Consider the following 6,000-nt stretch of genomic DNA (forward strand, 5'->3'; position numbering starts at 1 on the left):
ACATAAAATTTATAGCTAAAAGAAGAGAGCAGAAAAATAGAGTGATGAGATGTATTCCTTAATAACAACTGAAAATGTTGTCCTAATAACAGGAAAGAAACAACCTCTCAACAGGAAAAGGTAAGTCTAATGCTAATAATATGTTTGTCAGTTTAAGTGAACTCATAGAATAAGCCTCATAAACGTACATAGCCTCCAAACCTTTCTAACAGAGCCGGATATCAGCACCGAAGGACACCAAAATTAACAATTAAGCTACGAAGTTATGAAATAAACATTTTCTTTTAATCTAAATACTAGTCCAAACATAAAATAGTGACTATATAATGATGTTTTCTTTCATGAAATGGATCCCAAGGAAGCTCATTACCACAATATTGTCATGAAATAATATGATTACCCTACTTTGTTGGTTGGCTTAAGGTGATAAAATACTTAACTTTGATCATTTTGCTAAGAAAGGTTATAACGACATCCAATGTGCAACTGACACATGTGTCCTTTGTCATCGTGCTTTAGAAATGGCAGGCTATCTTTTTCTGAACTGCAATTTCACCGAGTGTATTTGACACTTCTTTAAACAAATTCTAGGCTCGCAATCTCACTCATAGGCCTTTTTGTGAGATTTTGACTTCCTAGCTCCCCACTCTGGAGTCAGACAACTCAAAATTTGGGACCTTCTTTGAGAGTCATTTTTGAAATATCTGACTTCAAAGAAATAGTAGAATGTTCAAGTCCCATGTGCTTCTCCCTTTTCAATTTTTACAGAAAAATATTCATATGCTCTTGTTTTTTAGGCTTTTTTTTTTAAATATTGCTTTTTTTTAAATTAATTACTAAAATAGGTATTTTTTTAAAATTATTTTACCAAATTAGGCATTTTTTTATTTTTTTAATATTAAATTTTAAATTTTTTTAATAGTTGTGGGTTCCACTGGTTTTTTTAATATTAAAAATTTTATTTTTTTAAAAAAATCGTAGTGTCCCACTAGTTTTTTTAATATTAAAATTTATTTTTTTAAAACTCGAGATGGGTCCCTACTAGTTTTTTTAAATTAAAAACAATTTTTACACTAAAACCCTTATCATTTCATAAAATTTTTTACAACTAGTTTTATTCCCACTTCTACTTTCACTAAAATAAAGTCATTCGTTATTATTAATGAACGAAAAACAATTACATATATTATAAAAATTATTCAACAAAGTACTAATATTTAAATTATATTACTGACATATGACTTGGACCAACATGATTCTGGACAATTTCGACGATCGTGACCTGCATTACTGACATGCACTCACAACGCTGACCGACCGCTCTCCCTTATGTCCATCTCGTTACGAATTCTAGTAGATTTTGGGCACGCGGCTGGTCTTCGCGATTGTAAGATCGAGACGTAGACGTGGACCATTATAGGGGTTCCAATATCTCTCATTTCGACATCAGTCTGGAACTCTTTATGATATACATTAAAAATCGTCATGAAGCCTATAAACATTATCTACGTATGCTCGCCAATGTAGATGAATGTATGCACACTGCAAGAACATGGCGACAAGGAAAATGAAATGTTTGAAACTCACCGCAGTCACATCATTGTTTTCTTAAATCAATCGCAGAATCGCTAACTATACCACTCAAGACTGAGGTGGTGCCATTTCATCTACCATGAAAGAATTTTTCTTCACGATCAAATCGACTGAACATAAATGCTACATCTCTGCTTTGTTGATTTTCCCTGAATCGCCTTTCATTAGCGCTTCGAGAATATTTGACTCGACTGCAATCGAGCTTGGGCATTTACACCTTTCCTTACAAATAACTCAGCAAGTCGAAAGTAAGTTGACTTAACTAAGGCTGTTATAGGAAGGTTCCGTGTCCCTTTTAACACTGAGTTAACACATTCAGCTAGATTCGTGGTCATATGACCATACCTTCGACCTTCATTGTCAAATGATTGAGCCCACTTTTCCTGTGGTATATTATCTAACCATCTCGTTGCCTCTATGTCAAAGTCTCAAAGTACGCCATACCAATAGTTAAAATCATGAGATGTTTTCGAGTAACCTACAATAATAGCCACAAAAAATATCTTAAAAAGAATAAGAACAATGATAGATTGAAATTATCAAAATTTAGATTTACAACTTACCAATGTTAACAACTATTCGTTGCATTTCTTTATTTCTGAAACGACGCATGAAGTTCGCAGATATATGTCTAATGCAATAAACATGATAGGCATAAGGAGGACTCATCTGACGACCAATTGCTCTAAATGCTCCTTTGATAGCTTGAGCGACGATCGAAATAAAAACATATGCCTTCCTCGCGTGTCACATCCGCTCGTAGATGCTCTAAGAAGAAACGCCATGCATCTAATGTCTCTCCTTCCACAACGGCAAAATGCAATTGGAAGAATATTTTTTATTACCATCTTCGTGCAATCGCCATCAACAAAGTCCCTTTATATTTTTTTCATAAAGATGTGTACCATTTATCTGCACTACGGGCTTACAATATTTGAAAGCCTCCACACATGAGGGAAAACTCCAAAAAAGCCTATGGAAAATGTTAGTATCGCATGCATCGGGTAATTTCCATCATATGCTTGTTGAGTTTGAGATCAATTATCGTCTCAGTGGACAAATTGTTGTAACTCGATAGCCATTTTCGGTAACTCATTATACGACTTTCTCCCACTCACCGAACGCGACTTCAATTGCTTTCTGTTTTGCAATCCATACCTTTCTATACGTTGGTGTGTACCCATATCGATTCCTGATCTCTGCTATTAAAACAGAGACATTGATAGATGGCTTCTCTTTTACCAATGATTGTATACATCGAGAAATCATGTTTGAATCTAGCTTTGAATGATCTTAGGAGACCATTGCTGCTGTAAAAGTGTGTGGGCCGTTGTATTTTGTAATCTCCCAAATCTGCTTCCTCTTGCTATAGGATGCACGAACTCTCCAACTGCATCCATCGCCATATGACTTGCATCTTCCAAAATACCGAGTTGGACCAGACTCGATTACTTTATATTCCACGGACTTCTGCAAGCAGTAATTTTTAATTGTTGTTATAGCATCATCTTTGTTTTGAAATTGCATACCTGCATGCAATTCTCCATCTGTCATTGCCCCTCTTAATGTGTTGACATATAATGAGGGATATTCAGGAAATTCTGGTGCAGACATTGCTTCCAAATCAAGTGCTCTCATATGTACCGGAGGCTCATATGGCGGCATCGTCATTTCTACGCTCTGTCTTTGTCTGCTAGTATCTTCCGCATTGTAATATTCTAAGTTAATATCTTCGGTGCTTGCTTCGCTATTGTCTGAATAGTTATCTTCATCTTGGTCATCTCCGCTTGAACTCCCATATTCACCAAATTCAGTTTCATGAATGGCAATATTCTCAGTTCTATGGTGTGTTGATGTGTTTGATAATTGTTGTGAAGCAGTGAAATTGAAATTATGTTGTACATTATCACATGCCCTCCATTCTGTTGAAAGCCTTTGTGGTGGAATGTTGTCATTTCTATTAATTTGGTGTTGAGAAAAAGCACTAGTTGAAGTCACAACATCAAGTTCCACATACAATTCTATAACTTGAACATCATGAAATGCTTGGTGGCAGCTGAACATCATATGAACATCTCGGTCATTATGTAATTTGAAAGATCGATAGTAGATCTTACCTTGACTTGAGGAAATAGGCATGCGATATTTGATATGTGTAATTCTTTGATCATCTGTAATTTCTATACTTTCTACAATGATTCTCTTTAAATTGGCTAAAGAGATATCATTTTCTACATACAAACAAGAATGATCATTTGATGAAAATATTGTCGTCTCCTCACTTGTAGTAATTGAACCATTATAATAAACCAAAATAAGTGATTTTTCTGTCATTGTAGAAAATGGAAAAAAAATGAGTTTTGGGAGAGTAAATATGTATAGTAAAAAAAAGAAGCTTATATAGAAGTCAATTGGTGAACACGAATAAAAAAAACATACCTGAGTCCATTGTCGAAGATTGAGTAGTCAGCAATCGTGGTGAAAGTTTTTTTCTTCCTCGAGAAAGCTTCAATATTAGGATTAAAATACTACATGCCACGAGCTTGTTCTTTCATAAATAGTCCATGCAACCCTTGGTCGGTGTTCCTCTCAACTAAAGTAGCCTTTTTTTCGCTCACATGATGAGGATATGAATTTTTGCTAAACTTTAAATGTAAAAAAAGAAATAAAAATAAATTTGCAAGAAAAATAAAGAAACTAAAACGACTCAAATTTTATAGGAGAACTCTCTATATTTATGGATCTTTCATATAATATCGCTTTGTGTTTTCAAAAAGGGACTTTGACGGTTTATATAGTCTCCACCCAACAAATGGATGAGTTATGATCAATTTGATCCAAATCGGGTCTTATGATGGGGTAGAGTGGCATTTGCCACCAATAATTCAGCCCATCAACCCCCCAATAATACTCTCCACCTACCCTAACAATTACATCTTTTACTATGAGATAATTTTTGTGCTCCACCCTAACTAATGGATGGTTATGATGAATTTGATCTAATAGCTCTCTGAATGGGAGTAGGCTACACTTGCACCAATAATTCATCCCATCAACCCCCAATAATACTTCCACCTACCCTAACAATTACATCTTTCGACTATTCTAATATCGAGATAATTTTTAATTTTTTTATGTATTATTGGAGATAATTTTTAATTTTTATGTATTATTGGAGATAATTTTAATTTTTTATGTATAAAAAAATTTTTAACCACAACAATTTTTTTATCTTTTAAATTTTTTTAACCGAATATTACCCATAATTTTTTTTATCTCAGTAGGATTAGTGAAAGTAGAGTGAGAATAAAAACTAATAGTAAAAAAATTTTTATGAAATGATAAGGGCTTTTAGTACAGAAAATTGCTTTTTAATTTAAAAAACTAAGAGACCCATCTCAGTTTTAAAAAAATAAATTTTAATATTAAAAAACTAGTGGGACCTGCCGATTTTTAAAAAAAATAAAATTTTAATATTAAAAAATCAGTGGAACCCACAACTATTAAAAAATTTAAAATTTAATATTAAAAAAATAAAAATGCCTAATTTAGTAAATAATTTTAAAAATACATATTTTAGTAATTAATTAAAAAAAAAGCAATATTTAAAAAAAAAAAAAGCCTGTTTTTTAATCTCTACAGTTTGAGACTTGTAACAATGTTTCACCAGGGATTCGATCTAGAACCTCTAATATTCCCACGATTTCCTAAGTGTTAGATTGGCAACTTTCACCGACACATCAATCATGTAGGCTCCTGTGGAGTGAGACACTCCACCCTCACAGCTTAAGCCTCATATTACCGCATGGTACGTGGCCTTTATTGACTTAAATTATATCTTTCCTTTATTTAACTTTATTTATTTTTTTCTATTTTGTTTAGAAGAACATCACCCATGGTTGTTGCCTCCTCATTTCTGTTTTGACTTGTTATTGTTCCTATTGCAATTTTTTATATATATTTTTTTGCCTTTGGTTGCTTTACTATTTTTTTTTGTTGTTGCCTGTGCCTTTGTTTATTTGTCCTAGTTTCCATAGTTGAATAAATCAATGCTTTATCATTTTATTAAAAGAAAATGATGATGTAACGGAGACGGATGTTGTCAACTAATGAGACTTGGCTTCTAGAAAACATGGAGGACTTGGAATTGAATGGAAGACTTCGAAGTCCAATACAGGGGCATACCTGGAATCAAATGAAGACTTGGACGTTAAAAACAGGGGAGTACTTGGAATCAAATGCAGACTTGGAAGTCAATTTGGGGAAAAAAAGGCAGAATATTAAATCTAATTAATATTAATTAAATTAAAAATAAATGTAATTGGTATAAAAGTTTTTCCAAAATAAATGCTAAGTGGGAGACCATTGGATAGCCCAATGGTATGACACCAAAGTATAAGAGGAGGT

The sequence above is a fragment of the Dioscorea cayenensis genome, chromosome 17 (genome assembly GCF_009730915.1).
Source record: "Dioscorea cayenensis subsp. rotundata cultivar TDr96_F1 chromosome 17, TDr96_F1_v2_PseudoChromosome.rev07_lg8_w22 25.fasta, whole genome shotgun sequence".
Classification (NCBI taxonomy): Eukaryota; Viridiplantae; Streptophyta; class Magnoliopsida; order Dioscoreales; family Dioscoreaceae; genus Dioscorea; species Dioscorea cayenensis.